Below are 12,837 nucleotides of genomic sequence, written 5' to 3' on the forward strand. Positions count from 1 at the left end.
GGTGGGTAGGGGAACAGAGGTGGGGGGAGGGGTATGGGAAACTTTCGGGATAGCATTTGAAATGTAAATAAAGAAAATAATAATAATAAAAAAAATAGAATGACCTGGGTAACAAACTGCCCACTCTTGTGTTCCACCTCTGGGTATTTTTATTTAACTGGCCTAGAAGTCCTTAAGGTCTACCTGGGGTTCCGAATTACTGCTGAGCAAGTCTACTAAAACATCATCCTCTCAGCTGTGAGGACACACTGTGAGGATTTTAATCCAGGTGCTGAATTCAGAGCGACTCTGGGATGCCTGGGGATATTGGGCACATTCATGGCTTGGTGGGGAAAGAGTCAAGCAATTCATATGTTGTACAGCAGGCCAAGCACATAAAGAATCTAGTGTGTCTGTATTACAGACAAGTCCGCATTGATGTGAGCCAGCACACACTAGCATGTCGTGGTAGTCCATTTTTAGCTGGGCCCTGGTTTGGCTTATGTGTTTGAGGCGATATAGAATACCAGAAGATGCATCTTCCAAAGGAAGTTGAGATGGATGTCTGAATTAAAGCTAAATGTATGTGGCATGACATGGACAGGCAGGAAGCACTCTGTCTTTATTAGAACATCTGTGAAAAATGCTATCACGTGGAGAGGTTAGAATGAAATTCCCTATGGGGAAGACAGACCCAAATGTCTTCCATTCCCGGAAGTGACTGTGTAAGCCTGGAAGGAAGTAATATGGGAAGGCTTTGGAGGAGAGACAATGAAGGACTTTCTCTGGATAGTGCTTTTGCTTTGCCCTTGGACAGGAAGACTGTTGATCCGGAGATTCTAGAAACACCTTCTCGACTTCTCTGATTCGTGACACTAATACAAGCAACTGGATCTTAAGCAGAAACAGAGGTGGAGGCTCCCGCAGGCTAGCCTTAGACTCCTACTTCAGGAGAACTGCAACTTTTCTGACTACAGGCTCAGAACAGGCCACGTGAAGTGGAAGATGAAGGGAGATGCACTTGGCAGTGATAAGATGTTCCTGGGCTCAGGACCTGTCCTCAGCTGGCCACGGAGCTCCTCCTGATTAAACCTTGCTCATTCAGAGACAGTGCAGATCCAGAGACGCTTGAGCAACCTTCACCCCCACTCCACTTTAGATAAGAAACCGTACACAAACCAGACCTAAAAGGGAATTTTCAGAGCGTAAATCCAGGAGTATTTCCCCATGAAGCAGGATTGTTTCCATTAGAAGATAAGAATGAAGACCTGGAGAGATACCTCAGTGTGTAAAGTACTTATCACACGAGCATGAGAACCTGTGTTTGGTCTCCTGAAACGCACATTAAAATGCCGAGTGAAGGCATACACTCAGAATCCAATAGCACAGTTGCGGAGACAGGAGGATTCCTGGAGTCCAGGGGCCAGCCAACCTAGCCTACTGAGTGAGCACTGGGGCAACGAGGGATCTTATCTCAAAAAAGAGGCTGACCTCTGGTCTCCGTGTACACAAACGCACCTGCACATGTGTACCTGTACACACACATGTGCATGTATGCACACACAAAAAGACAGGAGTGATGATAGAGCCCCTCCCCCATTTCAGAGCTTTGCACACAGTCTTACAGGTCTGCACTAACTGCCAGACCCAGCCTGACAAAAGCTAATTTCCAGCACATCCAGTCACATTTCATTACAACCATAAGAGCTGACCTAATGAAGCCCTTCATGGCCTCCAGAATGCATTCATGTCTGAGTCTAAAACAGTAAAACTCAGGAGTATTCTTGTCTCCATGTAGGGAACACAGAGGCTGAAGTGCGGGAAGCAGTAAAAGGTAGAGACAGAACCCAGCCTGGGACTACCAGCTCTGAAAGTCCCAGGCTCTCTGCATCACAAAGCTAAACAGATAGCCAATGCCTGGAACTTAACCTCCATCTGATACCCGGGCAAGTGTTGCTCTGAGTGCAGATCCAAACTGTTCCCTTAGCCTGGCCTGGGTACCTCCTGGTCACCCAGTGAAACATGGAGTTTGACTCCAGAAGTGAGCAAGTCCGAATGTGGAGTGGGAGATGGGAGAATTGGCCACAGTGAGTTGGAGGACCAGACTCCGGATGTAACAACTTTTAAGCACATTAGTTGTGCTTCCTCGAACAATTCATTTCACTTCTCTGTCTTAAAACCCTTTCCTATGAAACAGGAATGACGCCTTATAGAACCATGGACAATTAATCAAATAGCAGGGAAATATCTGGAGGCTAGGCAGAGCAAGGACTCAAATGTTAAAAAAAATTCTTTTTGTTTCGTTTTGCACACACACACACACGTGCACACACACGTGCACACACGCACACCAACATTGACACACACACCAAGGACCACCAGCTGATGAACCACTTTTACCATCTTTTTATAGCTGATAAAAGTCCTGGAGAAGACTTGCCCCATTGTCTCTTCTAAATCTTAAAAATAAGCCTGAAGGCATAAGCGTGGAGTGCAACAGGCACTAGGGCCGTGCTACCATGTCTGAAATCCGTGTAATGAACGGGTCAGAAGAGACGGCGGCAATTAAAAAGACCCCCTTTCCAGGCTCCAGTTGCCACTAGGGAAAGATGCGGAAAGCTGAAGTTAAGATGGTGCTAAAGGCGCCGCTGCCTTGAGTTCTCCCAACTCTCCTCAAATGGCTGACCTAAGTATGTCTGCCACTCGCAGAGAACTCTGTCCCTTAGATGGGTAGGCCAGAACGCTGGGTCCCAACTGCTAACAGCCCGGCCCTCTGATAACAATAAGAACATCACCTAGCGCCAGGGAGGAGAGTCTGGGAAGTGATTGCTTCGTGTCACCCACTACAAACCCTCCAGGCAGCCGGCCTTCCCGCCCAGCCACCCAAGACCAAAGGTGAAGCCACCCCTCATCCCAAGCCCACAGCCACAGTCTCCCTTCCCACAATTAAATCACAAAAGGTGCTAGGCCGTGTTCTCACCAAAACTCAGGTCCCTCAAACACCACCGCTCAAAGCCTGAAAACACAGCTCCTGGCTCACCTCTCTCCAGCAGCCCGACTCTGCGATCGGCCTGTCTTGCCTGCCAACATTTCCAACTCTGCTAAAACTGTTTATTGTACTTGCAGCTGCGATGGAGTCCTGTACCTCGCTTCGGCCTTCTTTGGTTATTGGCGTCTATTCTTCTCTTGCTGACACAAATCCAGACCCCAGAACATGAGATCTGCCTCGGTCCTGAGCCTTGTAGAGCCCAGCTCCCTGCCCTTCCGCCCTGATTCAAACTCTGCCCTCTGCCGCTTCTCCGAACTTTTCCTGACACACCAAGAGAAGTCCACTTAGAACTTTCGTTTTTAGAAAAGAAAATGAAGGCGGGGGCAGGGAGGAAGGCGCCACATCACTTACTTGCAGTCCAGGGACGCCCAGGTTTGAAAAGAAGAAAACAGCTATAATCCAGTAGGTTCCCCCAACCCAAAAGAAGACTTGCTCGTGAACCACTTCTTTTTCCACTTTGCCGGTGAAGGAGCCCCGTGGTAGGCATACATCCACAGGCTGATGCAAGATGCCTTTGAGAGAGACCTCACATTCTGAGGATTCCTGGGCCTGCGCCAAGGATCCCAGCATCCAATATATTGCACATTTGCTTTCAATTAGGAAGGGGGTTGGGGAGGGAAGAAGGCAAGTCACCAATCAGAGCTGTTTGCTGTTTAAAGACTATTTCTTTTGACCCAAGGGACCACGAGCAAAGCTATAATTTACAGCAAAACCCATTCATAGAAGAAAAATATGTATAAACCATAGGAGGACTTAAAGATGCAGCTCAGCTCCCTTTTGCCTTCTTGCCACTGTGCCTCTCGGCGCCTCTCTCCTGCATCTACGACTGGATTCCTGTTGTGGGATACTCCCCCCACCTCATTTTTCTTACTTGAGCTGAAGCTATAAGCACAACGTCAGGTTTGGAGTCTCTTGCGATTCTCATTTCCTGGACAGTTGAGTCACACACATGGAGCTGAGCTTTCGTGTTTTGGCCATGAGAGCTGAGAGCTGAGCCCTCCTCCAAAAAGTTTGTTTTACTCTCTTCCCCTCACTGCAAGAGAGAGAGAGAGAGAGAGAGAGAGAGAGAGAGAGAGAGAGAGAGAGAGAGAGAGAATGAGAATGAAGAGGAATCTAGATGCTTCTAGTGTCCAGAATTTCTACTTTTTTTTTTTTTAGATTCAATCCTCAATTGGCTACTGCTGAGAATCTGTTTCTACCCTGGATTCCTGCTGTTAAATGAAAACACAAGGACATTCTAAATATTTTGTTTAAAAGAAAAAATCTCTTCTGATCCCCCTGCCCCCACCCTCCTATCTGTGGCTAAAGTGAAAGAGACATCATGTGAAAGTAATATTGTAGCCATCGGGGGAGAAACCCCTGCTGGGCTCGCCAAATGATAACTAATAATCCTGTCCATCCACCCAGATTCTGCTCTTAACTCTTCAGAGCCCGGGGCACTCTAGACGAAGCCTGGGACCTAGAAGCCCTGATTCCCTGAGTGGATAGTGACCACTGGGGGAGCGGGGCAGTAGAGGGAGGCAGGTGGCACAGGTTAGTTAGGAAGACAGCCTCCTTTTGAGAGCCTCCTCGAAGTGACACCTCTTCTGAGCAATCGCCGCCAACTCTTCCCTGCCTGCGTTTGAGTAGACAGCCTTGGAGAAGAGCAGCGGGAGAGGTGGAACTCCTGGGGAACCGTCCAGCATAACTCAGTGAGTGTGGCACTTGGCCCACTTCCCTCAGGAGGCTGGTGACACATGGAAAGCCCCAGTTGGGCTGGCCATGAAATTAAGATCTCAACTGTCAGCAGTGAGTCACCCAAGGGTCGTAAGCCCACCACAGGCCAGAGGATTAGAAAGCAGCTGTGAGGGTCATGCTCCACAGTGGAGAGGGCACCAGGAATGAGGTGGCTGTGCCAGGGCCAACCACACAGACAACGGTACACGGTAAATACAAGTGGGGAGAAGGAAACTAGAATGAAGGTTATTTTACAAAGAGGATGGTAGAACAGAAATGACTCTCCTGAGAGGATCCTTTAAACAACAGAGGACATATGGCGTCAGGTGTGAGGATGCCCGAAGCCAAGATATTTAGCTCAGCTTCATAAATACCTATAAACCCTTGATCAGACGCTTCACTGGGTGCTTGCCCGGGACATCCACAAACATCTGGCCGAAGACATATGCTTTGAATCTGCTGCCCTGTGTGGATGAACCATGTTTGGTGAGGTCCCAGGTTAAAGCTGAGGAGCAAGGGAATCCCTTTGCAAAGACGGAGCCTAACAAAAGGCAGGTACCTGTGGATGTGTGTCCTCCAACATCAGAATCTACGTGTTGCTGCTGCATGAGCCAGGCTGTTTGCTTAGGGCTGTATAGAATTATTCTTGAGCCAACATCATTGCCTTCAAAACCCAGATGCCCTGGAACTGCCTGAGGATGGATGGACAGCCCCATCAGGAGTTTGTTTGTGTAAAGATCAAGAGGACTTCTGGAGACTAGGAAGACCCAAGAGGCTTTGAAAGGGGCAGGTCCAGGACCAGGAGAACTGGGCCGATAGGTAAAGTCCTTGTCACACGAGCATGAAGACTGAGTTTACATGCCTATACCCATATTTAAAAGAAAAGAGCTGGAACTGCCTATAGGCCGTGCAGTAAGGTCGGTACAGACAGAAGGATCCCTGGGGCTCAGGGGCAAGCCAGTCTAGCTGAATCAGCAAGCCCCGGGTTTAGTGAAAGACCATAACTCAGGGGGGGAAAAGGGGAAGTGTTATTGAGAACAGAACTAGACGTCAATCTCTGGCCTCCATCCCAACTAGCCTACACACATGCATAGGCAATGACACATACCCATGCACACATATGAACACGCACACATGCGTGCAAACACACACACACACACACACACACACACACACACACACACGATGAAGAAATGTAAGCCCAGCCAAGCTTTGCCAAAGGTTAGGAGTAGCTCAGAGGAAAAAAAAATTTAAAAATTTAAAAAATAAAATAATAAAAAAATTTAAAAATTAAAAAAAAAACCTGATCTGACTGTTATTATGTCACCCCAAATCCCCTGTTGTTCAGGTTGGTTTGAGCCACATCGCAGGCCCAATTGTGAACTCTAAAAATTGGATGCTACTGGAACCCGAGCAAGGAAAAGCTAAAAGTGAGACTTCACTGAAAGTGTCATTTACAGCACATTTTCGGGGGTTTGTTTTTAAGATTTTTTAATATACATACGGGTGTTTTGCCTGCTGTTTGCCTGTGAACCACATGAGTGCCTGGTATTCTCGGGCATCAGGAGACAGTGACTGAGCCCCAGGAACTGCACTGGGAACTGAGCCTGAGTCCTCTGGAAGAACAAGCGCTCTGAACACAGAACCGGCTCTCCCATCACAAGAGGAATGATATTTGGGCCTCGGTTTCCCACGAGCTCTCAGGTGGAGCAGTGAGATCTGGGCATCTTTGGCATTTGGAGAGTCCTTGCTGGAGGGGGAAGAAAAGAAAACTGTTGCTTAAAAGCTTCGAGCATCAACTCACAGCACATGAAAGAAAATTCCCCAGGACTTGTGAACCGTTAGACAGTTTTTGAGCAAGACTGGAATTCCTAATGCTGTAGGAACAGATGTGGAGAAATCATGTTTTATTACTCTTTTGTATGCAGATTTTACCCCCTGGTTTGTTTAGCCTGGGCAACATGAGTCACTGCAATCAGGATTATTCCTATTCCGTAGAAGGTAATACATCTTAGTTGTGAGTGCTTTTTTACACTGAAAATGAATTAACTGAGAAGCAATACGGAATTCCATTAGTAAGGGCTTACTAAAAATAGAATCTCTCTCCGTGGGAAGGTGAGGATGTAGTGGTCCAGGAGGGCGTGTAAGTCAGTGTAGAGCACTTGCCCAAGTATAGGCAAGACCCTGGGTTCAATTCTCCATCCCCCCCCCCAAAAAAAAAAGAGCCAATTAAGGAAACATGCAAATGGCAAATGACTTTTCAAGAACTTAGCCTGCATCTGAGACCCCAGTAAGCAGGACTGCTGAGACTGAAAGTAACTATGGTAACTGTAGCATTTCACCTGGCAATATGTAGGATCAGATGCCTTGATGCTGCAAAAAGTGAAGCTGTACAGTTCAGATATCCTTAAAAGGAAATGAGTTTTCACGGAAATTGTCTGCTGGTGGCCGAGTCCGTGCTTTCTCTCTGCTGTCTTTTCCCTTCGGTTAGGTACATTCATTTCTTCCCCTCCCCTGCAGCAGACCCACGGTGTTCCTTTCCAGACTGTCCCTTAGTTGTAAGATGTACACCTCTTCACACCCCTTAGGCATGGCCTGATGAGTGTTTGAAACCCGATTCCAGAACCTAGGCGTGAAGAACTTGCTTCCGCAGTCAGGCACGATTCATATGTCCATCATCTGCATTCGAAGTCAGAGGTGATGGGCAATGCACTAGGGATCCCGCTCCAAGGCTCCGCACTCACAAGTAAATCAATTGCCAGGAAATATTAGACGGAGTAAGCAGACCACCAAACTGTTAACTATACCGATAATTCATAAAGACCGACAGTGCCTACCTTGTGAAAACACTATACCGACATGGAGACAGAGAAAACTGCATGCAGTAGACTCAGGTCAGAAAGACCGAAGGAAAGAAACTGGTTTTCTTAAAGGCGGGATGGTCTGAATATCTAAACAGCTACATAGACTGTTTTCAGTTTCCTCAGGGGAGCTTGCTCATGGTTAACAATTCCTCACAGGCTGAAGGCTTATCTATCTATAGGCCTGCATGCATGAAAGCATGGATACTGTCTGCCCAAGTTAAAGTTCTTCAGATATTGATCCGACTGTGAAATTGTTCCCTTTCCAGCCTGCGTCTTAGCTCTGTGTGCTAACAGATGTTCTTCTCCTTCATGGGAAATGACTTGAATTCAGACACCTGGAGGGAAGCATCACTTTGTGGAAGTCCTTAACTGATCATAAAATAGAGAACAAGATAAGGAGACAAGTTACACTGGGCTGTGAGGGTCTGACAAGATAATGAATTGTATATCATACATAGTACTATATAATGCATAAAACAAAATGTATTAAGTTTACAATGTGTCAGGCACCCCTTTAAAAAAAAAACCTCACTTTTATCCGTTTGTATGATGCATACAAGATTTTGTTGGGAGAGTACTCAAACACCCCTGTGTCGGTAGGAGAAACTAATGTACAAGATACCAATCTGCCTGACTCTATGCCTTATGGAGCTAGAAGATGTGTGTGCACACATATGCTTTGCTAACAGAAAAGCGTGTCTACATGGGGAATAGCAAAGATTGGCAAGACCTTGGGAAATCTATTTTTTTTTTTAGCTTTTCAAGGATGCGTGTTATCCGTATGGAAACTCATTTCCTTTCCCATCCTTTCCAGACCAGAAACCCCATCATTGACCGCCTTTTCCCAAGCTCTTCTCCCAGAGAATGGGATGAGACTGTTCTGTGGAGTTGAGTTCAGAACAAGTTGGGGTTAATGGTGAGAGTAAAACTCCTTTTCGCCTTTGTTTAGAACAATGCCACATATAGTATGTGACAGTTTAAAGAGTGCCTTCGCAGACATGACTTCATCCAGTCCTCAGACAGCCCCAATACGCACTCAATGCAGATATTAATATCCTCATGTTACAAATAAGGAAAAGGGGGCCTGAGAAGCAGTAGCTCATTTGAAGATTTTGGCCAGGGAATGGCAGCATCTGAGCTTATGCCTTAGTTCTTAACGATGTTCAATACTCCTTCTGCCCATTGGGTGACAATGGCAAGCCTTCCCAGAGCCTCTAGACTGGACAGTCATCTGATTCCATTGAACACACCCATTCCTTTCCTTTCCTTCTGCTTTTTCTTTTCTCTCCTAGCAGACCTCCAGAGATGAAGGGTGAAATAAAACAAAACCAGGAAACACGGAACCTTCTTAACTTGGCTGTGGGCTCCTAAACAAAATGATGGTTACAAAAACTGTTGGAACAGCTTGCTTTGCAGCATTATCCTAAAGAGTATGACCTTTCTCTGGCTATAAGGCTGGAGTGCTGCACGACCCTTGGCTAAGAGACCAGCCTACTTAAAACGTCTTCAGGGAACAACATTTTTCAACAGCTTGGCTGTTTATCAACACTCAGGATCTGCTTTGCATGTATCCTGATTCTCTTCGTTCTGACATTTGTACCTTATCCTGCACTCAGCAACACCTACCTCCCAGCATCTCACACATTCATCTGTCACAGCAGTGTCTTCCTGACTCCGTTACAGTTTGGAGTACCTGTTGCATACACAACCATAGCCTTCTTTGTGAAGTGTGAAGACGCTCAGCTGCCTCTCTTCCTGGATGGGGTTTTTCCAGTGTGTTGGGGGGAACAACAGTCTCTGCTGATCTACTTGGCTCCAATTTCATAAGGTCAAATTATTTTTACTTTTTTGAGGCTTTCCTTTAGAGATATGCATAACTCTCCTCGGCTATGTCCTAGGGGCACTGGGATGCATGCAAGGACAGTATCTGTGATTGTCACTTGGGTTGGGGAGCTTCTAAATAAGTATAAAAACCATGTTGTCCTCTACGGAATCTCAATTCAAAGATTTCATACCATCCTCCTCTTTGCAGGTCAGTCCATCCCGTTGCCCAGAGTTACCCCAGAACACCACCTCCTTGCAGCTAATATTCAACATTCTTCACAGCAGAAAAGAATTTACAGCATCGACGTTAATTTTCCGCGTGCATGTCCAGTGTGGAATGGTCAGAAGCACTCAAATTCCCAGGCAGTTCCTGGTCCTGTGCTTCAAGGAAGGCTCAGACATTGCACTGACAGATGGAGTCTTTATTCTCCAAGGCCCTTCATGTCCGAGACGTTTTGTCCAGTTACACAAAAACGCTTTCTTTTGAACCACTGAAGAGATGTATGCTAACAAAATAAATAGGAAAACCAGCAACGTATCCCTGGACCAGTGAGGATTTGTGGGAATGACATGGGACGGGGGTATGATCTTGGGACATCTTGTCAACTTGACTGCATCTGGAATCCTCTAAAACCAATGCAGCTGAGCACACCTGGGAAGGATTTTTCCTGATTGTATTATTAGAGGTCAGATGACCCATCCTAAATCTGGGCCACACCTTCTGATGGCAGGCTACCCAGGGACAGGGAAGAAGGAAGATTTTGCTGTTGACCTACTGGCCCTCCATTTCATTGGCAGCTCCTGCTACACAGGCGTTCCTTCACTGTTATTACAACCTACTTCTTTGGGGTTCCAACAATGACCAAAGACCAGCTGAGCATTCAGCCTTGTGAACTGAACAACTAATGGATTCTTGACCTTTCCAGGGAGAGAGAGCCATTGTTAGACCAACCAGGCCACAGACTGTAAGTCACTCTAACTAATCCTCGTTTTGTATTTTTTTTAAAGATTTATTTATTTATTTATTTATTATATGTAAGTACACAGTAGCTGTCTTCAGACACTCCAGAAGAGGGAGTCAGATCTTGTTAAGGATGGTTGTGAGCCAACCTGTGGTTGCTGGGATTTGAACGCTGCACCTTTGGAAGAGCAGTCGGGTGTTCTTATCTGCTGAGCCATCTCACCAGCCCCTAATCCTCGTTTAATCCAGAGTCATTATGCCCATTCTCTTTCTCTAGAGAAGCCTGACTAATATAAGAGGAATAGAGTCTGGAGAAAGTCTTCCTGTGGCATGTCAGCAGTGCTGGAGAGCTCTGAGCACTCACATTGTTGCTGAGTGAATGGGCAGCCTTCATTTCTTCAATGGGTTGAAGATTAAAGCTAGAATTAAAATTTTCATTGGAAATCTGAGATATGCTTAAGAGATCTAAGGCAGATGAAGGGTAGGACATGTCCTGAGTCTTCAGCTCCCATGCTCACTGAAACAGCAGTCCCTGGATCCTTATCTGGGGGCTGAGTTCTCCCTGCTCCCCCATATCTTTTTAGAATCAATCTGAAACAAACACTGATATCAAAAGCTGGTCTTCACTCCAACTCCAAGCTTCATCATCATTTCTAAGACCAAACCTGACAGGTCGATGCCTGAATGCCTTCTCAGTGCGCAGCGATGCCGTTCTCACTCTCACATAGGGCGGACCACCTGAATCTGTGCTTTCATTAGGGAATCTCTGCTTCCAGGGTCAGATCTGACAAGACTGTGAATGGAAATATAAACCAAGCTGCTCTTTGGATGCCATCTTATAAAAATGTGAAAATGGAGCAGAGAAAAATCCTACCCGGCGCTCATTTTCAAGGAGCTATCAACCCTAAAGCCACAGGCAGAAATGTTCTCTGCATCATATAGACTATGGGATCAGACAGAGGGAGTAAATTCCCAGAAGGAATGAAGTAACCTGCAAGACCTGCAAGAAAATGATACTAAGTAAAGACCCTGGTAGTTTTCCAGTTCCCAGTCCTACACTCCTCCCAGGACAGAGCTGCAATCCTGCCCTAGGACCCATGCAACACTCTGCATCCTTGTAACATCAGTATGCTCCCTCTTACTACTAAAACTGTGACAAGTACACTTATGTAACATGCAACCAGCATCCCTCCAAATCTCTACTCTGGTGTGTTTCCTAGCATTCCAATAAGAATAGAAGGTGGATGTATGTCACTATCCCCATTAAGGAAGACAGCTAGAAGACTCACGCTGCTGCTCCTGCTAAGTCTCTGGCTACCTGTCGCCTAGACTCCTGAATGCTTTTCTTTTCAGTTCACTCTACTTCTGCATAAGTCAGAATGCATAAAGAGATGCATCGGAAGTTAAGGGTGATTGCTACTCACTCAGGGGACAAATGTTCATCCCCAGAACCCATGTTGGATGTCCCAGATCCAGGGGCTCCAATGCCCTCTTCTGGCCTCCATAGGCACCAGCACACATATCTCAAACACACACACACACACAGAGAGAGAGAGAGAGAGAGAGAGAGAGAGAGAGAGAGAGAGAGAGAGAGAGAGAGGCAGACAGACAGACAACACACATATGCAGAAATAATAAAAATAACAAATATTTTAAAGAAATGTTGTCAGTGGGGGAGGGGCAGAGAGCTGGCCCCATGGTTAAAACCACTGCCTGCTCTTCCAGAGGACCCAGGTTTGATTCCTGTACTTCACGTAGCAGGTCACAAACATATGCAACTTCCGTTCTACATTATCCAATGCCCTCTTGTGACCTCTGTGGCCACCAGGCATCAAGCAAATGCTACATACACATACGTACAGGCAAAACACCCATACACATTGCTCTCTCTCTCTCTCTCTCTCTCTCTCTCTCTCTCTCTCTCTCACTCACTCACACACACACACACACACACACACACACACACACACACAAATTAGTCAGAAAAAAAANCACACACACACACACACACACACACACACACACACACACAAATTAGTCAGAAAAAAAACAGACACCACCCTCCCCACCCTGAATATTTCAACAGAAATTGAAGAGCATCATTATGAAGAATTGGCCACACCACTCTTGGAAGGCTAACTGGGAGAAAGACGAACTTCAGACAGTAGTTACTACCCTGTCTATGCCTCGGAGAACAAAAGTGGACAGATCAGACTAAAGCACTGGGGGGAGGAGACACCAGGAAATTAGAGCTTGACACTTGAGGCAGTTCACATGGGGTTTCTTCTGGCAGAGTATGAGTTGGCACATTGAGGCTCTGCAAATAGGAAAGGAGCTGGAATAAACTGCCACCGTGGTGTGAAATGCCACTGCTGGGGGAAGGTGCCAGCCACATCTGCAGCAGTGACATTAATATCAAGGAACAGAAAAATGACTTTGTCTTG

At 46.3% G+C, this 12,837-nt stretch overlaps 1 protein-coding gene across 3 annotated transcripts in view; it reads right to left on the reverse strand.

Moving 5' to 3' along the window:
- Positions 1-3,967, reverse strand: part of Ddr2 (discoidin domain receptor tyrosine kinase 2) — a 130,454-nt gene extending 126,487 nt beyond the window's left edge. Inside the window, exon 1 of one of the 3 annotated variants that reach the window (XM_029538725.1) lies at positions 3,900-3,967. The gene's annotated coding sequence lies outside the window, so the exon portion shown is untranslated. Of the gene's footprint in view, positions 1-3,019; positions 3,318-3,379; positions 3,561-3,899 lie in introns of those variants that run through there. The other 2 variants (XM_029538724.1, XM_021197458.1) reach the window with 2 other exon arrangements.
- Between the last annotated feature and the right edge of the window lie 8,870 nt (positions 3,968-12,837).

Source organism: Mus pahari, chromosome 5 (assembly GCF_900095145.1).
Source record: "Mus pahari chromosome 5, PAHARI_EIJ_v1.1, whole genome shotgun sequence".
NCBI lineage: Eukaryota > Metazoa > Chordata > Mammalia > Rodentia > Muridae > Mus > Mus pahari.